Raw genomic sequence first — 13,994 nt, 5'->3', positions numbered from 1 at the left:
TGATCATTAACTATTGAAAGTGCTTGAATTGGGCATTTAAATGTAGTTTAGAGATATTTGAGGTACTTAACTGAGAAAATTTGGGAATACATGGTTCGAATATGCAATTTTTCAGAGGAATGGTCTGAGAGTGATGTTCTTCTTAGGCAAGAAGAGGTGCACGAACAGTTTATTTTGTTCATTTCACCTCCATCTTCAGAATCAGTTGTTGTTAATTTTAGTCTCAGTTCACTTCATTTTTAGACCATCACAGATGAAGTTCAATGGATATAATTTGCCATATTTCCTTTGGAAAGCAAAGAAAACAATACTGTTTTTAATGCCTATAATTTGAGAGCCATATTATAAGAGGCAACCATTTAAAGATTTAAGGCCAGATCACAATGATATTTATTTCTATTAATCCGTCTCAGTGATAGAACAATATACAACTGACTTTAATATTGGAATTGTTCACATTATTTTCCAGACCTTTCAATTAATTTGTACGTTAAATAAAGAGAACAGCTAGTACAGCTTCAAATTGTTACTTAATACAGTGTCAAATTTATGTTTCAGATGTTGCGAAAGCTGAGTTGATCAGTTTGATTTAATGTATAAATCACTTGGGAAAAAATGGAAAGCCATTTAAACATTTGTAGCCAATGACTTCATTGCTTTCAAATATAACCAACATCAACAACATCAGGGTCAACGTAATTCTGAATGCAACCAGCTTCTCCTCAGGCAACATGTTTATTGCTTACACTAGTTTGTTATGTACGTCCCTGAACAGAATCAATGCAGAGTTATGCAGACCAATGTTGGTACTCCAAAGTTTCTTGTGATAGCTTTATATTCACCTATCCAAATTTAATTGATAATGAATACAAGCAATTTGCCATCAGACAATCTGAATTTCAATAGCATCGCAAGAGTTTTGAAAATTAGCCAAGTTTTAAACTACATATAATTTGAGAGTCAAGAATTGCTTTATGTGCCATATTTCTCTCAAACCTTGCACAAGTAATTGTGGATCCTTGAAAGTCCCACTTCTCAGTCAGTCACGGCCAATTTGCAGGTGATTATATAGCTTTATTACGCATAGCTGTTTGAAGAGCTGACTGTAGAACTCTGATAATCTACCCACTCGGAAATCCTGATGGTTCAGCATCTAGTTTAGCAGATGATGTTCACTGCATTTCCCATCCACTCCCTGGGGCCCCAGCTCCAGTGGTCTCTTCCACTCACTGGGGCACCAGTTCCAATGCTTCTTTTAAGCTCACCTGGTTCTGTTAGTTGCCCTCCCTAGAAACAAAGCAGGTTCATGTGAGTGTTAGAGTGTAGCATCTTTTTAAAAAAGTGAATTAAAAGCATGTTGGAGTATTCATTTTAAAAATCCACTTGACTTCAGAAGAGCGAGATACAACTCAAATGAAACAAGTTAGATTCTGAGGGACTTGAAAGGCAAATGGAGAGAATATTTCCTCTTGTAGGAGGATCTAGAACTCAGGATCACTGTTTTAACAATGAGTTGCCCATTTTAAACAGATGAGGTGATTTTTTTTTCCCCCACAGACAGTCATGAGTCTTTGGAACCCTCATCCTCAGAGTCTTTGAACATTTTCAATGCAGAATTAGATAGATTCTTGGTGAAAGGTAACTGGAGTGAGCAGGAATGCAAATGTTAAGAACTCTTCATACCACCATGATCTACCGAATAGCAGAGGTGACCTGGAACCTCCCCTGCTCCTAATTCATAAGTTTGTATATTTGTATGAACAGCTTCACAAATCATTAAAAAGAGCAACACAGATTAACAGGCTCGAATAAGTGCAAAGTACTACAGTTCATTTCTAGAGGAACAGAAATAAAAAAAAACAAATAAACTATGTTATACAGAACATTGGCTAGGTTACATACATGAGGAAAGATTTCTCTTTGGTTGCAAGAGCAAAATACATGAGGGAATTAATGAAGCTTGAAGATGGTCAATATTCTCACATTTACTTAACACTAGTGACCAAAGATAAATGTCTTCTCTTACAGTATTGTGCACAGTTCAGTTCATATACTACAATGTAGATGTATATGCAGGAGAGAATATGCTGCTTGATCTGCTGAGTTCCTCCAGTGGTTTGTTTTTTTTTCCTTCAGATGTATAAGCAGTTGCAGGAATGATGTGGACTGTGAAATTACAATTTTCAGGGAAGAATGAATAGGTTGAAGCTAGGAGATGCAATAGACCACTTTGAAATCATCAAGTAAAAACAGAAAATGCTGGAAATACTCAGCAACACTGGCAGCATCTGTGAAGGGAGAAACTGGACAAATATAGTTATTTACTCATTATGAGGCTGAGAAAAGTTACAATTGAAATAAGTTTTAAATTGCAGAGGAGGGGGCAGGGGGTGCTGGGGGGAATAAAATGAAATGTCTGTGATGGGGTGAAGATCAGGAAAGACTGGATAAGACAAATGACGGTAAATTTATGAGGAGACAAGTAAAATCTAAAATATTAAAAGCAGTGAGGGAAAAGAAAACTAAATGCTTGAAAATATTAATAGGTTCAGAAGGATAGACATGGAGAAGACATTTATCCTTGTGGTGGGCTCCAAAACTAGAAGATATAAAAGAAGAGATTGTTAGTAATAAATATATTAATAAATTCCGGAGCAACTGCTTAACTCAAGTATGGTAAAAATATGGAATTTGTTGCTGCATGAAATAGTTGAGATCAATAATGTAGATGCATTAAGGGAAGCCAAAATAATTTAATGAAAAAGAACAGAAAACAATGTTGAAAGTTTTAGATGCTGTAAATAAAATGGAGGAAGTTTAGAGTACGAACATTGGCATAGAGATATTGATCTCAGAGGCTTGTTTCTGTGTTGTATATTCTGTACAATTGGTTTAATAATTTCAATTCAATCTAACTTCTTAATGGCTACTCCATTATGGAACAGAATTGTTAAAATTTTGTACACAGATTAAGAACATCAGAATGATAGCTCTACCACTGGGAACTACTACTAATGCTTTGTGTACCAGTATGCATGAGTCTTAGACAACTAGGGACAATTTTCACCTGGAATGATCAAAATGAGAAAATAGACAACTTTTGAGAAATATCATTGTTGTCTTAATTTTCAGGATCTGAGTGTCATTAGCAAGGCCAGCATTTATTGCCCATTCTTCACTGTGTGTGTGAAGGTAATGGTAAGGCATCTTATTGAACCATTGCATCTTTCTGGTGAAGGTACTCCCAGTATTGTTGGAAAGGCTGTTCCCAGTATTTATCCCCAACAACGATGAAGGGCTGGCAATATATTTCCAAGTCAGGATTGTGTGCCACTAGGAAGGAAACCTGCAGGTGTTCTTCCTACGCCCTATACCTTTGTCCTTCTTGACAGCTGAAGCTGCAAGCTTGGGAGGTGCAGTTGGAGAGCCCTCAGAGAGTAACTGCTGTGTATTTTGTAGATGTACGCACTGCAGTCATTGTGCGCTGGAAGTGGTGGGAATGCTTAGAGTAGTGGATGGGGTGCCAATCAAGTGGGCTGCTTTGTGGCCCATGAGACCATGTAGATTGGATTAATTTTGAATACTTGGTGCAATGGATTATCAATCCACAGAGCTTCTATATATTTTATAACTGATGGCACAATTTGCAGCTGTAGGTAGAACATCAGAAATCTTCGTTATTTCACAACCCACAAATGAAAGATTGTCCAATCTGGCAAATGACAACTTTTGAGGTTGAAATGTGTGTAATGACTGCAGATCCTCCAACCATCCACCCTCCCTCTGCTCTAACTCCATTACAAGTTTGCAGATGATACCACAGTAGTAGGCTGCATCTCAAATAATGATGAGACGGAGTACAGAGAGAGTTTAGTGACATGGTGTCATGACAACAACCTTTCCCTCAATGTCAGCAAAACAAAAGAGCTGGTCATTGACTTCAGGAAAGGGGGCGATGTACATGCACCTGTCTAAATCAACAGTACTGAGGTCGAGAGGGTTGAGAGCTTCAAGTTTCTAGGAGTGAACATCACCAATAGCCTGTCCTGGTCCAACCACATAGACGCCAAGCTAAGAAAGCTCACCAGTGCCTCTACTTTCTCAGGAGGCTATTGAATGGTTCCCTTATACGATGAGATGGACTCTTGACCTCACAATCCATCTTGTTATGACCTTGCACCTTAATGTCTACCAACAATGCACTTCCCTGTAGCTGTCTCACTTTACTCTGTACTCTGTTATTGTTTTTACCTGTACTACATCAATGCACTCTGTACTAACTCAATATATCTGCACTGTGTAATGAATTGATCTGTGCAAATGATATGCAAGACAAGTTTTTCACTGTACCTCAGTACAAGTGACAATAATAAACCAATACCATTCATGCAGTTACTGCAATGCTGAGTTCCTAAACTATTCAGAACTTCCCTGCCTTTGACTGGCAAGCGGCATCTGCTACTGCCAGATTTGTTGATGCACCTGGATCGTTAAATGGAACGTGGTCTCTGGCTGTGATACCCTGGGAAGACTCAGCGGCGGATTTGCAGCATAGTTGGGGGAGTGTGACATATGTCATCAATTAATACGAAGCTTCAATAGACAGTAACCTGACTATACACCCTCTCACCCTGCTTCCTGATAGGACACCATTTCTTTTTCCCCATTTTCTTCATCTGTTTTATTTGTTCCAATGATGAGGCCTTCCACCCTGGTGCCTCTGAAATCTTCTTCTTCCTGAGGCTTCCCTCTTCCATTGTGGATGGAGCACTCAACTGCATTTCCTTATTTCTCGCATGTCTACTCTCACCCCTTTTCCCTGGGTCAGAACAAAGATAGGGCTCCTCTGGTACTCACTATCCACCCCACCAGCCTCCACATTCAATACATTATCCTTTGCAATTTCTGCCAGCTCCAACATGATCCCACTACCAGTCACTTCTTCCCTCTCCTACCTAGTATTCCCCATCCCACAGCACATTCCATATAACAAGAGATGCAACACTTCCCTCTTCCCTTCCAACCATCCAGGGACTCAAACAATCATTCCAGGTGGAGCAGCAATTCACTTGCATTTCTTTCACTCTATCTCATTTGGCGTTCAGAATGTGGCCTCCTCTACACTGGAGAAAACAAAAGCAAATCAGGTGATCTCTTTGCGAAGCACTGGCACTCAGTCTGCAGGGGTGATCCTGAGGTTCCTGTTCCATGTCTCAATCCTGCTCCTATTGCAACCTGTCTGTCTGTAGCCTCCTCCACTGCCATAGTGGAGCCTGATGTAGACTAGAAAAACAACACCTTATCTGCTGCCTTCGCACTTTACAACCTTCTGGACTGAACACTTCAGGTAAACTACTCTCTCATCATTTCCCTTTGTCATGCTTCTGTCCCCTTCTCACTCTATTTCTATAAAATTCCCCATTAATGGTGAGTACTCATGCTCTTTATCAACTGATCTGTCTTAACCTATCTCCATATAGTCTTTTGCCTTACATCTCACTCCTCCCACCAGTTCTGATTTGAAAACCAACACCTCTCCACTCTTTCCCCCAGTTCTGAGAAAGGATTCCTGACCCAAAACACTTGACCTGGCTGAGTACTTCCAGCATTTCTCTGTGTTTCAGATTCCAGCAACTGCAGTTTTTTGTTTTTCAGAACTAAAAACTAGTTGAATTATTTTTCTCCATTCATCACTGTCTAAAGCCCATTTAGACAATTTCCATGAAAAGGAGACTGGGTAATAACCAACTAACCAGAAAAAAAATGGACATATACATTTCTAAATTTCCACTTCCTTCCAAGATCTTGACATGAAATTTTTTGATTATATTATTTTTTAGGATAAGAGTCAAATCTGAAGGACACAGCATCTTTTTTGGAAAATTAACTAATTTAAGTCATTAGCATGCACAAGAAACAGTAATGTAGCCTTCAGCATGGTCTCTACAAGGTACAGGATTCACTAGACAAAACCGACTGCCAAATTCCATCAATGAGATGGATTGTGAGAAGTGCAGAAAATTACCACAACAGATGCAACATTTAACTAATTTCTCACGTGATGACTTAGTAAAAGCAAAGAAAATGGAAACACTCAGCAGATCAGGTTGCATCTGTGGAGAGAAAAACAGAGTTAATGTTACCTGTCAATTATCCTTCCTCAGAACTCAACACTCAAAGTCTGATGAAGGGTCATTGACCTGAAACATTAGCTCTATATCTCTCCCTCTACAAATGCTCTCTAACCTATTTCTAACATTTTCTGTTTTTACTTCAGATATCCAGCATCTGCAATGTTCTGAATTTCAACTACCATTACAGATAATTGATTTTACTATTGTCAATGCATAGGTCGAGGCAGATGTACTTCTGGAAGTATATAAACTATGACAGTTGTCCTAAGTTAATGTCACTACCACATGATTCATGGAATATTCAGAATTCTGCCCTTCATATATTATCTAATACTGAAGATATACATCTATGTATGAGCACCATCTCTTGTCACCTCATATTTCTTCACCCTTGATGAAGGGCAGAGCATTCCCTCCTGACTGTTATTTCAACTCAGTTTTCCTAAGATCATTTCACATTGTATCTGACTGCAGCTGAATGAGATCACACACAGTCTTAAGGTGGAAGACAGCTGAGCGCTAATATGGCTGGATGCGTACTGTTTGTACATAAAAGGAATAAAAAAAGATGTTGTTTCAGATCTAAGCTATTATGCTCTGGCCCTGCTGTTTCAGTTCAGCTTGATACTTCTCTGCTGTGTGCTGTCTGTACTCATGTATATTTTTAGAATAATTTTCTACATTATTGCTGCTAATTCATCCAATGAAAACATTCATGACAGCATCTCAGAAAAATTGCTCATTCCTGCCAGGAGCAAGTTATTTTCTATTTTTAATGTAAATATATAAAGCCTGGATTTTTACAGCATATTTACAAATCAAGATTGCTTAACTCTTGGGAGATCTCAATGAACCACATACTGATCTAATAGCCAGATAGCTCAATGTTCACACTCAGGGAAAAATAGTCATCTGCTGTGGCCATCGTTCTAAAAGAGACCGCCCTTCTTTTGTTCAATCATAGCTTTCTTTTTTGTAATACACATTAGTTTCATTGTTGATTGACACTTATGTTCACTCTCCTAACTCTGATCGACCCCAGAATGCCTTTAATCAGTGTAGACATCTCTTCATTTACACACCATTGGGATCAGATAAACATTGGCACTGGATTTGCCAATTAGGGCAGTTTCTTAAGGTTAAATATTTTTCACAATTTCCTTCATGAATAAATAGCCATTGCTTTTTGGAAAAAATCCTTAGAATAATGCTTGGCTTCTAGACCATTTCAATTGGAAATAAAATGTGAACAAAGTTGTGAAATAAAGAAGATATGACCATGAGACTGAAAGCTAATGAATCTAAAGGACAATGAGCAACATCCAGAATTTTGAAAGGGCTCGCTATATAGATAGTGGATGCATTGAGTATCATCTTTCAAATTGCAACAATACTGGAATGGTTCCTGAAGATTGGCAGGTAGCATATGTGACCTTACTTCTTTAAGAAAGAAGGGATAGAGAAAACAGGGAATTACTGACTTAACATCAGTGACAGAGAAAATGAAGAATGTAATAAGAGAACATTAAAAAGGAACACTCAGATTGAGCAGAGTCAGCATGTATTTGTGAAAAGTAAATCATGTTTAACTAATGTACCGGAATTATTTCAGGATGTGGCTAGTGGACTAGATAAGGGAGAAACCCATGGATGTAGTATATTTAAATTATCAGAAGGTTTTTGATAAGGTCCCACACAAGTTGGTAAACAAGGTTAGATAAAAAGGAATTGGGAGTAATTTACTGACATGGTTTGAGAATTGTTTAGTTGAAAAGAGTGTGAATAAACAGGTCTTTCTCAAGTTGGAAGGCTGTGGGTACTGTAAGGATTGGTGCTTGGACCATGGCTTTTCACAATCCATATCAATGATTTGGCTGAAGGGACCAAATGTCATACATTCAAGTTTGCTGGCCATACATAACTAGGTGGGATAGTAAGTGGGCAGAATAGGTAAAATGTCTTTAAGGGATATAGACAAACTGAGTGATATGGCAGAAACTTGGCAGATAGAAATTAATGTGTAAAAATGGAAGGTCATCTACTTTGGTGCTGAAAACAGAAAAGCAGAATTTTTTTTAAATGACAAATTGAGAAAATTTGATGTTGAAAAGGGTTCCAAACTAACAAGTCATTCCAAACTAACATGCAGATGGAGCAGGCAGATAGAAAGGCAAATGGTGTGTCAGTCTTATGAGAAGAAGAGTTACGATATCTCATTGCAATTGTATATGGCCTTAGATGAGAGAACACCTGGAGTATTGTGTACAGTTTTGGTCTCCCAACCTAAGAAAGGATATGCTTGCCATAGAGGGAGTGCAGTGAAAATTCACCAGAATGGTTCCGGTGGTTTTGCTATATGATGAGAAACTGAGCAGATGAGGCCTGTACACTCTTGAGTTTAGAAGAATCAGAGGTGATCTCACTGAAAATTATAAAATTCTTCACACAAACAGCAGTAAATCTTTGGAATTCTCTACTATGGAAGGCTTTGGAGGCTCGGTTATTTGAATTCATTCCAAACTGGGGTGATAGATTTCTGGATACTAGGGATATGTGGGGTGGTTCAAGAAAATGAACCTGAGGCTGAAGATTAGCCGTGATCTGCATTAATGGTGGAGTAGTCTCAAAGGGCCATATGGAGTGCTCTTATTTTATATGTCTTACATGGGATAAAAAATAGATTTAATAACAAAAATCAAGAAGGTACTGTTACCGGTCAAAGCTCATCCATCAAAAAAGAATTCCTTCATATCACCAGTGTGTTGTGTTTTGAACAAATGTTTTCATTTCTACTACCCAGTATGCCAAACATTTATTAGTCAAAGGAATATTAATCTTGTAATCCAGAGGAATTCAAATCTCAACATGGGGTGTTGTGAAATTGAATTTATTACATTTTGTAGTTTATGAGCTAGAAGATATTCAATGCTGCTGATCTGTCATATTAGGTTCAGTAATGTTCCTCAGAACAATAACCAATATACCACTCTCTGGTCAGGCCTATAAGTAACCAATGCCATATATGACAGGCATTAACGGGGTCAAATTTTGCCTTCAGTGGTAAAATAGGCAATGTGAATTTGCACTCTTTTGCAGCTGGCTCAATTTTAAATTTTAATAGAGAAATAAAGGGCTGCAGATGCTGGAATCTAGATGAAAAACACTAAGCTGCTGGAGGAACCCAGCAGGCCAGGCAGCATCCATGGAAAAAAGCAGGAGGTCAACATTTCGAGTCGAGTCCCGAAGCAGGGTCCTGACCTGAAACGTTGACTGCCTGCTTTTCTCCACAGATGCTGCCTGGCCTGCTGAGTTCCTCCAGCATCATAGTGTTTTTCAACTTTTAAATTTTAATTCCTGCTAAAGAGACCATCAAAGTGATCAGTTACAATTGATCATTACACTGGAAAGAAATAAAGCAAGTACATGGGAAAAGATCCATGGTTTAATCTTAGCCCAGTTTTTTTTTTCCTCTTTCTAGCGTTCGGGACAGCGGCGAGTGACTGCGCAGGCGTGTGACGTCACCCGGAAGCGCACGGGCGATTTAAAAAGCAGACGAGCATATCTAGCGGGCAGCGTCAGAGCGGGCAGCTGAGTGAGAGGGAGCAGATTGGGTTCGGCTTTGGCTCAACGGGCTTCGGCGAGAGCGGGAAAGAGGCGAGATTATAGAGAGGGGTGAGTTATTAGTTTAGTTTAGTGTGGAGCTCAGTGATATTCAGCAGTATGCATCTGGGATTAGTGTTATGTTTGGAGTGTCAGATGTGGGGCCCCTGGGAGACGACCAGACTCCCTGATAACTACATCTGCGCAAAGTGCACCGAGATGCGGCTCCTCAAGGAACGGATTGAGAGTCTGGAGCAGCAGCTGGATGACCTTCGGTTGGTTAGGGAGAGCGAGCAGGAGATAGACAGGAGTTATAAAGATTATGTAGACAGCACCTCAGTGGCAGTCCCCCTCAAAAACCGATATCTCATTTTAGATTCGGTTGGAGAGGATGACTTCATAGAGGAAGACCTCAGCAGCCAGGACCTTGGCACCGTGTCTGATACTGTGGTCCAGCAGAGGAAGAGACATGCAGTGGTTATTGGGGATTCGATAGTAAGGGGTACGGATAGGAGATTCTGCGATAGCGATAATGAGTCTCGGATGGTGTGTTGCCTCCCTGGTGCCAGGGTACGGGATATCACAGACCGTGTCGAGAATATTCTGAGGGGAGAGGGTGAGCAGCCAGAAATCTTGGTACATGTAGGTACCAATGATGTAGGTAGGAAAAGAGAAGAGGTCCTGAAGGAGGAATACAAGGCATTAGGGAGAAGGTTGAAAAGTAGGACCTCAAGGGTAGTAATCTCAGGACTACTACCCGTGTCGCGTATCAATGACAGGAAGAATAGAAAGCTCTGGCAGTTAAATGCGTGGCTGAGTGACTGGTGCAAGGGGCAGGGCTTCAGATTCTTGGATACCTGGGACCTTTTTTGGGGGAGGCAAGACCTATTTGCTAAGGATGGGTTGCATCTAAACTCCAAAGGGTCCAATATCCTGGCGGGAATGTTTAATTTAGTTGTAGGGGAGGGTTTAAACTGATCTGGCAGGGGGATGGTAACCAGGATGCTAGGTTACAAGATGCTAAGGTGAGGGAGAAAGTGTATAGAAACGAATCCATTGAGGATGGCAAGAATGACAGGCAGGTGATAAGTCAGGATAATTTACTGAATAATAGAAGTACAACAAATCCGGATGTTAGGATACAGAATGTTAGGATCGGGGATGAGGATGTTCGGATACCGAATGTTAGGATAGGGGATGAGGTCTACACGAACATGTCTAAGATAGTAGGTAGCGAAGATAGTAAGAAGGATGGACAGGTAGAAAGTCAGGATAATCTGCTGATCAATAGAGGTACAATAAAATCAATAGCAGATACCAGTCTAAACATACTATATTTAAATGCACGTAGCATCAGGAATAAAGTAGATGACCTAGTGGCACAACTACAGGTTAATAAATATGACATCGTTGCAATCACTGAGTCGTGGCTTCATGATGGATGTGATTGGGAACTGAATGTCAAGGGGTATACAGTATATAGGAAGGATAGGAGGGTAGGCAGAGGGGGAGGTGTGGCCATGATGGTTAGTAGCGATATAAAATCAATAGAAAGGAAGGACATTGGGTCAGAGGAGGTGGAATCCTTATGGGTGGAGCTGAGAAATAGCAAGGGTAAAAGAACAATAATAGCAGTCATATATAGGCCCCCGAACAGCAGTCAGGAAGTGGACCATAAGTTGCAGATTGAGATAGAAAAAGCATGTCAGAGTGACAATGTGAAGATAATTATGGGGGATTTTAACATGAAGGTGGACTGGGAAATGCAGCAAGGCGGTAGTACTCAGGAGAGTGAGTTTGTGGAATGTCTAAGGGATGTTTTTCTGGAGCAACTTATTGAGGAGCCCACCAGGGGATCGGCTGTTTTGGATTGGGTGCTGTGTAGTGAACCCGAGGTGATTAGGGAACTAAAGGTAAAGGAACCACTGGGAACAAGTGATCACAATATGATTGAGTTTAGTTTCAAGTTTGAGAAGGAGAAGCTGATAACTGGTGTATCGATATTTCAGTGGAATAAGGGAAATTACAAAGGTATGAGAGATGAGTTGGCCCAAATTGATTGGAGGAGTAAGTTAGCTGAAGGGACGGCAGAGGAAAAATGGAAGAAATTTCTACAGGAAATAAGGACAATGCAGGACAGATATATTCCAAGAAAAAAAGGTTTTGAATGGAAAAAAGGCACAGATGTGGATAACGAGGGAGGTGAAGGATAAAATAAAAGCAAAAGGGGCGGCGTACAAAGTAGCAAAAATTAGTGGGAAAACAGAAGATTGGAATGATTTTAAAAATCTGCAGAGAGAAACTAAGAAGGTCATTAGGAAAGCAAAGATGAGTTACGAAAGGAAGCTGGCGGACAACATTCGGAAGGATTCTAAGAGTTTTTTTAAATACATAAGGAATAAAAGAGAGACACAGGTTGACATAGGACCAATTGATAACGGTGCAGGAGGTATTATAATGGATGATAGTGAGATGGCAAGGGAATTGAATGAATATTTTGCATCGGTCTTCACCGTGGAGGACATAAGCAATGTGCCCATTAGTCAGGAGTCTCACAAATTGGAGCTGAGTTCAATTGAGATTAATAGGGAGAAGGTGCTTGGAAAACTAAAGGGGCTTAAGGCTGATAAGTCTCCCGGACCGGATGAGGTGCATCCCCGGGTTCTGAAGGAGGTGGCTGTGGAGATAGCGGAGGCGTTGGCGATTATTTTTCAGGAATCGATAGATTCTGGCATGGTTCCGGAGGACTGGAGGGTAGCGAATGTAGTTCCGTTGTATAAGAAAGGTGGGAGGCAGCACAAAGGCAATTACAGACCTATTAGTCTGACGTCAGTGGTGGGAAAATTATTGGAGTCTATCCTCAAGGAGGTTACCGAATACCTAGAGGCGCAAGGCAAGATAGGACCTAGTCAACATGGTTTTGTGAAGGGGAGGTCCTGTCTGACCAACCTATTGGAGTTTTTTGAAGAAATCACAGGTAGGGTGGATAAGGGGGAGGCGGTAGATGTTGTGTATTTAGACTTTCAAAAGGCCTTCGATAAGGTGCCTCACAAGAGACTGATTAATAAGATGAGAGGTCATGGAATTATGGGCAGGGTAGCAAAATGGGTGGAGAATTGGCTGGTTGGCAGGAAGCAAAGGGTGGAAATAAAAGGATCTCGTTCTGGTTGGTTACCGGTTACTAGTGGTGTGCCGCAAGGGTCGGTGTTGGGGCCTCTCCTTTTTACCTTGTACATCAATGATTTGGATGATGGAATAAATGGTTGTGTGGCTAAGTTTGCGGATGACACCAAGATAAGTGGAGGAGTAGGGAGCATAGAGGAAATAGAAAGAATGCAGAGGGACCTAGACAGTTTAGGAGAATGGGCAAGGAAATGGCAGATGAGATTCAATGTTGAGAAATGTGCAGTTGTACACTTTGGAAGTAGAAATAAGCGGGTAGATTATTATCTAGAAGGAGAGAAGATTGATAGTGCGGTAGTACAAAGGGACTTGGGGGTACTCATACAAGATACCTTAAAAGTTAACCACCAGGTTGGATCGGTGGTTAAGAAAGCGAATGCTATGTTGGCATTCATCTCGAGAGGTATAGTGTATAAAAGTAAGGAAGTGTTGATGAGGCTCTACGGGGCGCTAGTGAGGCCTCATTTGGAATACTGTGCGCAGTTTTGGGCCCCGCATCTTAGGAAGGATGTGCTGACGTTGGAGAGGGTTCAGAGGAGATTTACGAGAATGATTCCAGGAATGAAAGGGCTCAAGTATGATGAGCGTTTGTCGGCTCTTGGACTGTACTCGCTGGAGTACAGAAGGATGAGAGGGGACCTCGTAGCGACATTTAAAATGTTGACAGGTAAGGATAGAGTAGATGTGGCTAGGCTGTTTCCCTTGGTGGGCGTGTCCAGGACCAGAGGGCACAATCTTAGAATTAGAGGGTACAGTTTCAAGACAGAGATGAGGAGAAGTTTCTTTACCCAGAGGGTGGTGAAATTGTGGAACTCCTTGCCACGCACAGCAGTGGAGGCCAGATCAGTGGGGGTATTCAAGGAGGAGATAGACAGATATCTAAATAGTCAGGGTATCAAGGGATATGGGGATAAGGCTGGCAAACGGGATTAGAATAGTTTTTTTTTCTCTCTTTTTTCCCACCCCATTTCTTTTTCCCTTTTCCTTGGAGCAGACTCGATGGGCCGAATGGCCTGCTTCTGCTCCCTTATCTTGTGATCTTGTGAACCCTGTAAAATCCTTTCATGCATACTCTGA

This window comes from Pristis pectinata, chromosome 21 (assembly GCF_009764475.1).
Source record: "Pristis pectinata isolate sPriPec2 chromosome 21, sPriPec2.1.pri, whole genome shotgun sequence".
NCBI classification, from domain to species: domain Eukaryota; kingdom Metazoa; phylum Chordata; class Chondrichthyes; order Rhinopristiformes; family Pristidae; genus Pristis; species Pristis pectinata.
This window is presented reverse-complemented; position numbering follows the sequence as displayed.